We start from the raw sequence: 13,660 nt of genomic DNA on the forward strand, positions 1-13,660 counted from the left end.
CAACTTCTCCTTGTATTCTTTTAGGGTCATCTTTGAAATGTCAGCCTTGGTCCTCTGACATGAAAATTTTAAAACGGAAATTTGTTGTAATTTCTTTCAAGTTGTAAATAGATGTTATTTATAAAAAGGACTAACTTTTTTACCAAAAAAAATGACCTTTGGCCTCCAATCTAAAAATACTAATCAGAAAAAAAAACCTCATCAGTCCTTCTGAAAATGTCTTTCTTACCTAAAATATAACATTAGAATAGTAATGCAGCAGCTCTCAAACATGAGCACACACACCTAGATCACCTAGATCACCTAGAAGGCTTGTAAAAACGCAAATTGCTGGGCCCCATCCATAGAGTTTGTGGGGCCTGAGGTGGGGCATTTCTGACAAGTCACCAAATGATGTTAATCCTGCTGGTTGAGGGACCACAGTTTGAGACCACTGGTTTAATATTAGAGCCCAAAAAAGTCTTGAGCATCCTTTATGCCTTATTTAAAACTCTAGTGGTTGTAATTTACAAAATCCCACTCAGGCTTGCCTGAGTGCAGAAGAGAGTTTGTTGGAGCAGCTGGGATATCTCCCAGACTCCAAGATAAATTTGAACAATCAGGTCAAAGAGCAGGCAGATTGAGGTGCACAGCTGGAGGGACGGGGTCTCCTCTGTCTCTATCTCTTCACTCCCCAATCTAAGCTCAAGTTTGCTCTATTCAAGTAATCAAAGGAGAGATCTGACTGGCCACTGGCCAGCTGATGAATGGACTCCCCCAGGGTCAGTGTCGATCCCTGATTAAATCATCCCAATCCAAATATGGTACCACAAGAAAGGTGCGGTTCTCAGAGAAGAGTGGCTTGGCAGAAACTTTAAACAGCATGTACTGCATCATCTTCTGAACTCTTATTGTCACAAGAGACAACTGTGGTTTGGGGAAAGTTAAGTGCTTGCCAAAGAGCATGCGCCTAATGAATGGCAAAGCTGAAGCCAGTCTTGCTTTTGGCAGGGGGAAGTGGAGCCTGGTGCGTGGATCCAAAGCCGATCTGGAAGTGCCAAACAGAAATTTGTTTCTTAGCCAACGGTGGGCCAGAGCTGCTGATAGCAGTGCCAGAGATCTGGGTGTTAAATATTCAGGAATTGTGCAAGCACACAAACCATTGGTAGCTGGAAACTTGCCATAGTTGGAGTATTTACACCATGAAAATTGGGTAACATTACAAACTGGCCCTGCTCCTTATTTTTTAGTTCCAAAGAGCCAGTTTAGCAGCACACCATTGCCTAGCTCCATGTGGGCAGAATTTACAATCGGCACAGACACCATATTTCATACAAGATAAGGCAACCTGAATTTGCAGTTTCCCCAGTAGCTGCCGCCTAAACCCTATAAGTAGCCTATTGCCCTGGGGTTGGCAGCTAGAACTCATGTTGTATATCCAGTCCCTCAAACTTGTCTCCTGACAAGTTTTCACTGACACTTGTGCACGAAATAAGCCTGCTGTCTCATTGACCTTGAGCTGCTCTTGTTCCCAGATTCAAAGCTGGCTCTGTCCTAACTGCCGAATGGCAGAATTTCAGTATTACTAAAGTAAGACAAGCCTGAGCAAGTGTATATAAAACCAACAGAAGTGTCTTTAAGAGATTTGTGTTAAAAAGAAAAAAAAAAAAAGGTAATAAGGCAGCCAATAAACAAATGCCCTCAGGGATATTGACTTACTGTGTGGTTATTTAAAGAAGGAAACTTGTACAAATTGCCCAAGATGTCTTTCTTCAGGCTCCCGTTATGTGGCTTGGCTGCCGGCTGCCTCATTCCCATCAGTGCACAAAGCCTGGGAGAGAAAGAAACCTCCGTGACTGTAAGTGATTCCCCAGTCCCCTGGCCTCTGCCACCTGTCACGGAGCCTGCTGACGCACCTCCACTGTCCCTTGGCAGCACTCCACACAACCCCCTGTCCCACATTTCTTAAGAGGCACAAACTGCATGCGCCTCACTGACCACAAGACAGCACTGGCAGCTGGGTGGGGTGGGGGTTAGTGTTTCCATCCAATAATGCTTCCTGGGCCAGAGAGCCTAAAACAACACAAAGCAAAACTCCATCTTTCCATAAGGAATTTCGGCATGGAGCTGTTTGCTGCTATTACGACTACAGCATGATTTCCTGGAACATGATGTCGTCATGAGATTTCCCATGCGTCTTCTCCCACAGCAGACCTAGAGTTACTAGTGCACTCATTTAAAATTCTAAAAAAAACATATGAGGATGCCAAGATAAATTAAGTCCTGGCACTGATATCTATGGAGAGAGAAGCATTTTACAAATTTTAACGCTCTATCTCCTCCTTTCCTTTCCCTTTCTCCTTCCTCCTCCTGCTTCCTCACCCTTCTTTGCCTTAGCCAAAATCGGTCCCCCACCCCATTTTATAGTCATTGAACTTCCACTGTGAATTTCCACTGACACACTAAACTAGGTACTGTGAAAAACACAAAAATGTGTGTTGAGGTGAAAAGCATTTGGCACATGGATCCAGCCACTTCCTTCCCTAAGACCAACCTGCTTCATCTTATTCATTGTTTCCTCAACAATCTTGAGCACACTGTTCTTAGCAGTGGTGAGTAAAGCCTGCTCCTTTGCCCTGCAGTCTCCTGGGGGAGGAAGATACTTGGAAAACTAATGAGAGCCTGGAAAAATACTTGCTACAAAGTGGTCTATACAACATGCTGAGATCATTGCCTCTAGTTTTTTGAATTACAAAGCACTTTCACTGGGTTAGTGCATAGCGTACTGTAATTTTCACAGTGGCCCTGTAAAGGAGGCATGGGAAAAATGTTGTCAGTGTTTTGATCTATTTGTCCCTCCTGGGCTGGGAGCTCCTTGAGGGAGAGTCCTTGTTATAGTCAGAGAATGTCATAGTTGAAGGAATTATGGAAGAAGAACATCCAGCCTGGCACTTTCCTTATACCACGGAGGAGACTGAGGTAGGAAGGCATCATGAGATGGTGACAAAAGCAGGAAATTCTACTTGGCCCCCTGGTTCCTGTCCCAGCTCTCAGCCATATGCTACACACATTATTTCACATATGACCTCCTTAGGCTTTGATGTTCTCTTCTGTGAAATAAAATCAACACTGTTTTCTCTGCCCATGTTATTGTGCTTTATAAATACCAAGTGAGGTTAAGGATGTGAAAACACTTTGTGAAACATTAAACACTATTACAAATATGATAGCTCTTTGTTTCTATCTCCCTTAAAGCCCATCTAATCCTGTCATATTTCATTGAAAATGTGCTTGCGTGTAAGCCCTTTGGAGGCAGGAGACAAGTTGTATTGATATTTGTATCACCAGCACTGAGTACAGTGGCTGCTAAAATGTTTTAAACATATTTTTTAGATAACAGTAATCACCGCTTGCCCAAGGGTAGTTCTGAATGTCTCCAGAGCTCGTTCAGGGATACCTCAGGAAGATGCCCTCCGAGGAATTTCTCTCCTACCTCCATTTCACTTCCTATGATCGGACTACATCAGGGCAAGATAGTCATGGTGTCTCCACTATAGCAGAAAGATCACCCGTATTTCTCATTGTACCCTTAAGGCAGTTGAGAACGATGGCTTGCTGCTTAGACCTCACTCTCAAGAGGGCATGTCTCATTTTCCTTTCATAAACTCCATTCCAGTTATTCTGAGGGTTGGCCAAAGACCTTAGGCTGATGCCTTGTAGACAGTGCTGCTGGGATAGATGGACAGTCATGGGAATGGGGCTCTGGGGTCTTCAAGATGCAACGGAGCCATGGGATGTCTCGGCCACAGGTTACAGTTCCACTGTTGGGCACACAGCCTGACACAGATTCTGCTTGCAATTCCAGCTGCTCATATGAACCACTCCCTGGAAATGATGTTCTCACCCTTATCAGCTATTTGATTAATTCAGGGCTGTTTGTCTATGAAACACCTGGTCTACCTTGTGCTTTAAATACTGACATGTGAGTTGTTTTCAGAGGTGGGGGTTGAAGCCAGGAGAGTGAATGCCTTCAGGGAAGGTGTGTGTGACTAGGCTGGAGTGTTAGAGGAAACTCACTGTTGGTAAGTGAGGCAAGGAAGAGGAACCAGAAAAGGGAGAGAGAGAATGTGAGAGAAGGAGAGTGAGGGAGTGACATTGGGAAAGTGACATGTCATAGAAGCAGAGAGAGAGAGAGAGAGAGGTGAAGTAATAGTGTCATATCCAGTAGAATCATCAAAAGGAACTCTGATGAAAGACCACTAGATGTGGCAATAAAGAGCTCATTAGTAAAATGTAGGAGAAAATTTTCAGCTGTGTGGTGAGTCAAAAGGAGCAAGAGAGGGAGGATGTCACTGCCCAGGAAAGTGACGCTGTGATGGCAGTTCACATATTCAAGGATTTGGACAGGAAAGAAGTGTTAACCTGTAGTGAGAAGAGATATCAGGATCAAATGAAGATCTTGTCAATTTGGGCAAATCTCAGCACACCTGGTATTAAGGATGGAGTCAGAAAGAAGGGTGAAATAATAAATATACATATCTACCCCCAATTCCTGGTATGGAGCTCCTAAAATCCTTGCGATTTCCTATGTGATAAGAACATGAGGAGCATCTTTTGTTCTAACATTTCGTCTTTGCCTGGTTTCTGACACAGAGCTCCTAAATCCCTTGGAATTTTTCAAAATCCCTTGGAATGTCTTTTGTTCTAATGAAGTGACTCTGGGTAGTCTCCTAAATAGCTTCAGGATGAGGGCTGGTCACCAGAAAGACAAAGCCATGTTAGAAGCTTGGACCTTTCTACCTTACCTCCCATCGTGCAAGATGGGGGAAGGGGCTGGAGACTGAGTTGATGATCAATCAGCCTATATCATGAATACTCATAAATATCCCAAAAGTACTAGATTTGGAAACTTCTGACTTGGTGAACACATGCAGGTACTGGGAGGGTGGGGTGCCTGGAAAGGGCATGGAAGATTTGTACCCTTTCCTACATACCTTGCCCTCATCTGGATTTCTCCCATCAGAATTCCCTGAATTCTGTGATCCATATAGAAAATTAACTAGTGAACCCATGTAGGGGGTTGTGGGAATCCCAATTTACAGAAGTACAGGTAACAGCCTAGAATTTGTGATTGGCATATAAAGTGGGGGCAGTCTTGTGGGATTAAGCCCTCAACTTATGGGATCTGAGGCTAACTCCAGCTGGATAATGCCAGAACTGAATTGTAGGGTACCCAGCTGGTGTTGCAGAGAATTACTTGATGTGTGGAAAACCCACACATCTGGTGTTGGAAATATTGTGAGTGTGTGGGTAAAGGAATCATAGAAGTGGCTTCCCTAGACACAGGGGAAGGTTTCAAAGGAGAAGATGACTGGAGGTCATTATTTACAGGAGAGGATGAGCTTCATATGATGGAGGTCAGAAACCTTTTCCTCCTAGCCTAAAGCTGTAAAATGAGGGTGCAGATAAAGACCAGTGAAGTTACATTATCAAAAGCCAACTCCTTCAAAAGACCACAGAAAAACCTGCTATTCAAGCAAAAATAAGGGAAGGATATTTATAGGGTTTGTGGGTCTGTGTTCAAGTGATTCAATGTGGGTCTTTTAAAGGGAGATCTGACTGGGACTGAGCAAAATTCATGACATGATAGCCAATACTGGTGAACCCAGCAAGGTGAAGGTCAAGTCTTGAATAAACAAACAGTTGTTTGACAAGTGAACCATTTGCCAAGGTAAACAATCTATTGTCTTGAGAAGAGAGCTGTTTGCTCAGATGAGCAAACTATTTGCCCAGACAAAAGCAAGCAGGGTTATTTATTGTTTTATAGCTTTCACTTCCTAGACAAGAAATTCCTAGAGAGACTAATTGTCATGTTGGCATGACATGAAGTGTGAGCGTAAACCAGAAACACTGTGACAGTGGTTTCAAACTTGGCTGAACGCTGAAATCACCTGAAGATCTTCAAGAAAGTACTGATGTCTGATTCCCACACCCAAAATTCTGATTTAGTTGGTATGGGGTGGAACCTGAGCATGAAGCCTTTTAAATGTCCTCACCCCCAGGTGATCCAAAATCAAGATTTGGGAACTACTTCGCTAGAATTACAGGAGAAAGTAGGGATGAAATCACCATTTGAGTGATGCTTTGGGGATATAAAAAGCTGGTAAGCTACAGCACATGGCAGGTTGAAATCAGAAAGCAGTATTCTAGAATAGGCCTGGTCTGTAGCTTCTACCATAGAAGGCAACAGCAGCCCCAGTGTGGCAGCCTCAGTGAGAGGCCAGACAGAGGACACTGAGGCACTGAGCAAGTTCTCTGTGGTTATCAAAGTGGGGAGTGTGAACTTGAGTGAGGGGGAAGAGCAGACAGCTGAGAGACGTTATCAGAGAGAGAGAAGCCTGCTATGGACTTTTCAGAAGTCGGGGATCTCTCAAGGGGTTTTGGAAGGAGGAGGCCCAGAACACGAGGGTGCTGCTTCTCCATTATGTGAAATGAAGGTGGGGGTCTGAGGCCTCATGGGAGAGAAGGAGAAAGACATGTAGTGATGGATGATGATGGGGTGGCCTGCATGGGGAAAAGAAAGAACACTGAAGACATGTGGCAGTGCCTGTGAGCAGACAGGAGGCCACAACATCATTGATTACAAGAGGACAATGTAGACAGAAGACATGGAGTTCAAAAGATGAAATAGCAAGGAAGATAGTTGTGTTTTGACAGCCTAGAAATGGCTGTGGGAAGTTAAGGGAATCCTGCCCAAGCCCCTTCACCACGAGAACAGGTCTGGGAGGAGGTGAGGACTACCCAGGAAAGGGCACCAGGAGACTGAGAGACAGGTTAACCACTGGGCCAGGAGAGGGCAAGAGGGAGGGAAGGGACGAGCCGTCAGTGAGAATTAAGGTGGGCTTGTCTCTATAGAACAGGAGTTTCACAGAGCACAAGACACATGGGAGGTGGTGGGAAGGACAGGGTGGTGGGGAGGCATTCGTGAAGTCGGGAGGGGAACCATAGGAAACAGTGAGGTGGAAGCAGAGAATCAGGATGCCAGGTAAGGAGGGGAAGGAGCAGGCACAGGACAGCACTGGGCTGCCTGACAACTGCCTTTACTTCAGGCCAGGAGGTCAATGAATTCAGAAAAGACGGAGGCATCCACCAGGATATTTTTTCTGGATGTTTTTTCATCTCTTAAAAAGTTATTTAATTTTTGAATGGTTTAAATACCAAGAAAGGTATTAAAAGGGATACCTTTTAGTCCAGCCCCTACCTTTCTAATAGTTACCTTTCCAACAAATAACCAATATTTTTAGTTCCTTATGCAGCCTTCACAGAATAAAGGTTGTGTATACATACATAAGCATACATGAGTACACATTCCCCCTTCTATTTACACACGAATGGCATATTATTGGGGCACCTACTCTTGCACAGCTCTGGGGGGGGTGCCACTTACATAGAATTCAGTGTGAATAGTGTTTCAGAGTTGTCCAACATGGAGGAATCCCACAATATATAGAGTTATTTTACTTAACAGTGTGTCTTGGATATATTTCCACATCAGTACATAAAATATTTATCATATATATATATATATATATATATATATATATATATATATATCACCACTACTATGTCTTGGTGTGGATGTATCATAATTTCCTAAAAATCCTACAATGGTCATTTTGGTCATTCCCAATTATATGGTTTATAAATAGTGCTGAGCATTTCATTTTACACACATTTAAGTGCATAAAATGAATTGCTCCAAGTGTAGTTATTGGTCAAAGGCTTTCTGCTAGGAGTACATAGGCAAATGTTTTCTGTAAAGAGCCAGATAGTAAATATTTTAGGTTTTGCAGGCCATATGGTCTCTATCTCAATCTCAATTCTGCAGTTGTAGTGCGAAAGTAGCTATAGACAATATATAAATAAATGAGCATGGCTGTGTTCCAATAAAACTTTATTTATGGACACTGAAATTTGAATTTCACATCATGTTCATGTGTTACGAAATTTATTCTTATGTTGATTCTCGTTTCACCATTTAAAAATATAAAAATCAGGAGTGCCTTGGTGGCTCAGTTGGTTGAGCGTCCGACTTCTGCTCAGGTTGTGATCTCACAGTTTATGAGTTCGAGCCCAGCAACAGGCTCTGTGCTGCTGGCTCAGAGCCTGGAGCCTGCACTGGATCCTGTTTCTCCCTCTCTCTGCCCCACCCCTGCTTGCCCTCTGTCTCTCTCTGCCTCTCAAAAATGAATAAACGTTAAAAAATTTTTCTTAAATGAAAAATCATTTTTATCTTGTGGACTATCGAAAGACAGACAGCAGCACATGTGGTAACAGCTTTCCAACCTTGTTTATGCAAGAGAAATGTTGACAAGTATTACCAAATTAACCTTCATATATGTTATCACTTCATACTTCTGCTAACAATGTGTAAGTTGCTATTTTCCCTTAAACCTTGCCAACAGAGTGTATTAGTGAGCTTTTGAATTTTTTGTCAAACAAATGGGTGAAAGCAGTATCTCAGAAAAGTTTTAATTTGTGTTTCTCTGAGAACAGAAATATTTTCATGTGTTTCAAAGCCATTTGCTCTTCTGTTAATCATCAGTTTATATCTTTTATTGCAAATAAAATTTCAAATATCAAGTTCCTTGTGAGTAAATACTTTTTTCTTCTTTTAAAAGTAGAAATGGTTTTATTATGTTTTCTAATTATAAAAGTTATTATGATTATGATTACATTTTCCTGGTATAAAAAATTAAAGAAAATGTAAAGAAAAGAAAAAGTATTACTCATAATCTCCTCAGAAATACCTATTTTTTTACTTTTTTTTAGGACATTTTTCAGACATTTGTATATAGGCATGTTTTTAGAAAAGGTGACTCATTCAACAAATATTTATGTGTTATGACTATTACAAGGGTCATGCTACATATACCATTTTGTAACTTGCTTTTTTCAGTTAACAATGGATCATGGAAATTTTATTCTTGGCCTGTCAGTGCAGACAGTTGAGTCAACAAAGTACAAAATATGTTTCAACAAGCAATAATTCCATTTATCTCATCCTCTCTGGACCATTGTGTCTGCCTGTTCTGATAGAGATGCCAATTGAACCAATGACATGGATTGACAGAGTAGGGTTACAAAAAGAGAAAGAACCATTCATTCATCAAGTATTTATTGAGTACCTACTGTGTACCACACTAAATGTTGGGAATATAACAGGCAACAGATTGGGAAAGTTTCACAGTTCAGTGAAGGAGATAGATATTGTAGGCAAGAGGTCCCCATAGTGGGATATGTGTTGTGAAGAAATAAAACCACGTGATGTAACAGAGATCAATGAGGGAACTGCTTTCAATTGTGTAAGCAGAGAATGCCCACTAAGGAGGAGACAAATGAATTGAGGTCTGATGGACAGGAGGAGCCACCCAGGTATAGATCTGAGAAAGAGAATTCCAGGCCAAGGAATGGTACATCTAATGAACTTGATTGGGTCTAGGAACAGAAAGAGGCTACTGAGATGAGCAGAGTTGGAGAATGGTACAACTAGGCTGAAGAGATAGACAATGTCAGTCCATGAAAGCCTTGGCAGGCCATGGCAGGGAGTTTGACCTTTATTTAGAAAGCAATGGGAAGTCATTGGTAGATTGATGTGATTTTATATACATTTTTTAATGTTTATTTATTTTTGAGAGAGAGAGAGAGAGAATGAGCAGGGCGGGGGACAGAGGATCCAAAGTGGGCTCTGCACTGACAGCAGCGAGCCCAACATGGAGCTCACCAGCTGTGAGATCATGACCTGAGCCAAAGTCAGACGCTCAACTGACTGAGTCACCCAGGCACCCCAGATCTACATTTTTAAAGAGAGGATTCTAGTTTAGGGCTACTGGGGAAAAAATACAGGATACTCAGTTAAATTTGAATTTCAGATAAACAGCAAATAATTTTTTAGTATAAAGTAATATTTAATAATATTTTATATAGCTAAAAAATTACTCACTGTTGATCTGAGATTCAAATTTAACTGGGTGTCCTGTATTTTTATGTGTTAATTCTAGCAACCCTATTCTGGCTGTTGCGGAGACTTTTGTGGGAGGTTGGGGGGTAGGGGCAGAGCAATCCTTAAAAGGCTTTTTGAGAAGTCCAAGGGGCCAGGGGTCTAGAATTGGAGGAAAGTGGATGGATATAGAATGTATTTTGGAAGTAGAGCCCAAAGGACTTACTCACAGATTGCTGCCAGGTAGGAAGAAAGAGAGAGATCAAGGATGACTCCCATGTTTTCAGTACCTGGGTGGATAATTGCAAAGTGATTGTGATCTTCTCATTTGTTTGTTTGTTCCACAAAGTCTGCAGATGTGTGACTATTTAATAATAATAGTAAAACGAAATAAGAAGCAAAGTGGTTTAAGACAAGAGTAAAAAAGCTCTTTGCTATAGAGAACCAACAGCCCTCCAATCCCACCTCCTAGAATCAACTGAGATTAGTATACTTAAAGCCAGTTTATTTATTCTCTTTGTTTCTTTGAAAGACAAATTTAACATTTTTACTTGGATTAAGGAAAAACAAGGGAACATAAAATGTTATTAAATAATTAGAATAAGCACTAATCATATTTTGGTTCTTTCCTGTGGACAGTTTCCCATTATACAGCAAAGAGTAAATGATACTGGAGAGAAAGTGGGGGAGGGTGGAAGTAGAAAGAACCAAGGCAGGGTAGGAGAGATGCTAAAAGGAACAAGAAGACAGAGGAAAGGTGAGAAATTTGATGGGTTTGGCTTCTACACTGCCTACTGGAATATTTTCTTTTTCAATTGGTTAATTCTGAGGTATTTAAGGCACTGGTTTACACTGCAAACAATCACAGTTTACTAGTCTGAGGAATGGGGTGAGAAGAGATATTTATTGAGCCCTTAACTAGATAACAAGTCCTTTACATACGTTTTCCTGATTTTCATGACAACCTGTGTTGTAGATATGTTTATCTCTGTTTTACAAAAGTTCATAACTTACCCAAGGACACAGAGTAAATGGTTATCAGACTTGGGTTTGAACACAGGTATGTCATCTGCCTGAATTCCAGGCAGGTAGTTTTTCCTTTATATCATCTTCCTTCAGATGATTTAAAGAGCTTGAATACTATTTATAATAAATTTCTTTGTTGGCTCTTTTCTCCTTCACAGATTCTCTGAGTTCCAGAGATAGTCAATCTTTTTTATATATTCTGTTCTACTAAATATAAATAAAGATGTTGGAAGCAGCAGAGAAATAGATGTTTTAGAATGGCTTTTGTTTTAGGAACAAAAATCTGCCTATAGATTGTGGCTGTTGCTAAGTGGGAGTGGCTGGTTCATTTTTAGAGAGAAATACCTCTTTTTTTAAAGTAAGGCTTTAAAGGAATTTTTGGTTGTCTAAGATAAGGCCCAGACTAATTTGAGAAATGGGGAAAGTGGTTAGAAAAGGAGGTGAACTTCCTCTTAATAAAGAAAAAAGGAGTCTCCCTTAACGGAGAGTTGTGGGGTAGGTTTCTGGGGAAGAGAAGTGTTTATTTTTATAAGTTTGCCTTAATTAGATTTTCATTTTCCTCTGCAGAGTCTGGGACCTGGGGATTTGGATATGAGTGAAACAATGGGTTCCAGCAATCAGCCAGAATCCAAGGAGGAAAGGGAGAGAAAGGACTCACTGTGAAACAGAATCACTGAAGGGGACCATGATATCCAAGAACTTTCTGTTGTCCTTTGTGCTTCATAATTCACTTTGCTATCTTCATCTTTCGGAAACTGATTGACCACCACAAAGGAGGAACCGAATACTTGGAGTAAAGCCAGGAGAGAAGCAGAAGCCTTCAGAAGCTGTTACTAGGTAGTAAGAAATCACTCTCTGGAGTCCCAGAGAGCATTCTGGAAAAGAATGGATTTCCTGCTATTGTGCAGGATGAAGACTTGAGTAATTTTGTCTGGTTATTAAAGGAAGCCTGGAAGATGGGGGGTCAGATTATCGTATGTCCGGGAAAATTCTCATGGCACTGTGTGTCTAAGGCAGGAAATTAGATACAAGATGAAATCCAAGAAGGTACTGTGGTTGGGTTTCTCCCACAGAAAGAGGAGAAAAATCCCTGTATCCCTACTTATGCAAACAATATGCAAATTGGGGTGATTACATATTTGCTTAGAAAATTTCCGTTACCTCATTTTGGCTTCAAGGGGAGTGGGGACACCAAAAGGGAATGTTTGTCAACAGTCCAGAGTTGTTAGATTTCTTGCAGGGGAAACAAAGGGTAAATTTCATATCAAACAAATGTCAGGGTTTTAAGCAAGTTTTCCAAATGCCTCAATGTCTCCCCAAAACATACCAAAGAATAATTATGAAATGTGATCCACTGACAAAATGAGGCACAAGTGGAAAATTCTTTTCTCCCCTATTCATTTTACTGTAAGGGACTTTTTCTCCTTTTTCTTGGCTCAACAATGTGAAGGAAGGGCTTGGATTTTTTCCTCCAGATGAGTTCTGCAATCATTTCTAGCTGTTTCTCTAAAGCTGGATTTGAATCTGTTGCTTTGGAGTGATGTAGAACGCCTGTCTCATGTGGCGACATATGAGGCTGAGAGCATCCAACAAATGGACCAGCTGCATATGTGTGACACCTCCAATGGTGTCCAGGCAGCACAGCTGAGACCACCTGGGATGGCTGTCAGCAACAAAAGGTGGGTGTCACTGCCCTAGGGGGCTGGCTGGGAGCCAGAGAACCACTGTCTCTCCAAGGACAATCTAAAATTGGGCAAAATCTGAGTTGGGTCGAATTAAAAATCTTTTCTGAACATTAGCTGACCTGATTAGGAGTTAGGCGTCTCTCCTTCTTTTAGCCAAAGATGGTAGAATAAGTATCATAGCAACAGGGATATTTTACCTTCTACGGTATGACTGTCTCATTCTGCTGCCCACAGTTCTCCCAATAACTACCAGAAAAGGGTCAGAGTCAGAACAAACTTAGCCATTGGCCTTCAGTTTCAGTGCATGATAGTAATGAGGTGACAATCCCAAGACCTAGATTAACTAAAGCGAGTTGACCAGATTTTTCTGAGTGTTTCCCTATTTCTGTTAAAGGTGTTAACATTGCACTAGCAGCTGGCTTCAAGACCCTGTGTTTTCCTTCTCTCTCCTCTTTTCCATCTTTCTCTCTCTCTCTCTCTCTCTCTCTCTCAGACCCTGGCCCTGGCTCTGGCTCTGGCTTTCTCTGTTTCTTCTCTTTCTCTCTTCCTCTCGTCTCTCTGTTCTCCCTAATCTCTCACTCATTTCCTTCCTTACTTCGCTGATTGCTATTTCCTTTTCAACATCTATCAACCTATCAACCTTTCTTCCCTGCTTCACTCCTAGCCCTGCAGCCACCCCAGGCAAAGAGCTGTGAGTTGTACTCCTGAAGACTGTCAAATCTTCCCTCTACTTCCACCCCATAGCCCATGTTCTAGGTCCGAGGAATCCCTTACTCTTCCTGTGGACAACGTTGGCCTTGGCTTCTGGTCTTTTCTCAAAATATTTTATTTTACACGCTGCTACCAAATTATTTTCCCTATAACAAAATTGTAATATTGCCCTGCTCCAAAACTTTCAAAGATTCCCCTTTGCCTGTGAAGCAAAGTCCAAAGTTCTAAGCCTGCTATATTGCACATCTAACATAGTCTG

General features: G+C 41.6%; 1 long non-coding RNA gene across 1 annotated transcript; it reads left to right on the top strand.

The window, feature by feature from the left end:
- The first annotated feature begins 1,553 nt into the window (after positions 1-1,553).
- LOC122487987 lies at positions 1,554-12,465 on the top strand. Its single transcript, XR_006298525.1, has 2 exons — positions 1,554-1,837; positions 11,573-12,465. It is a non-coding gene; the product is annotated as an uncharacterized LOC122487987 (long non-coding RNA).
- Positions 12,466-13,660: the final 1,195 nt, after the last annotated feature.

The sequence above is a fragment of the Prionailurus bengalensis genome, chromosome A2 (genome assembly GCF_016509475.1).
Source record: "Prionailurus bengalensis isolate Pbe53 chromosome A2, Fcat_Pben_1.1_paternal_pri, whole genome shotgun sequence".
Taxonomy (NCBI): domain Eukaryota; kingdom Metazoa; phylum Chordata; class Mammalia; order Carnivora; family Felidae; genus Prionailurus; species Prionailurus bengalensis.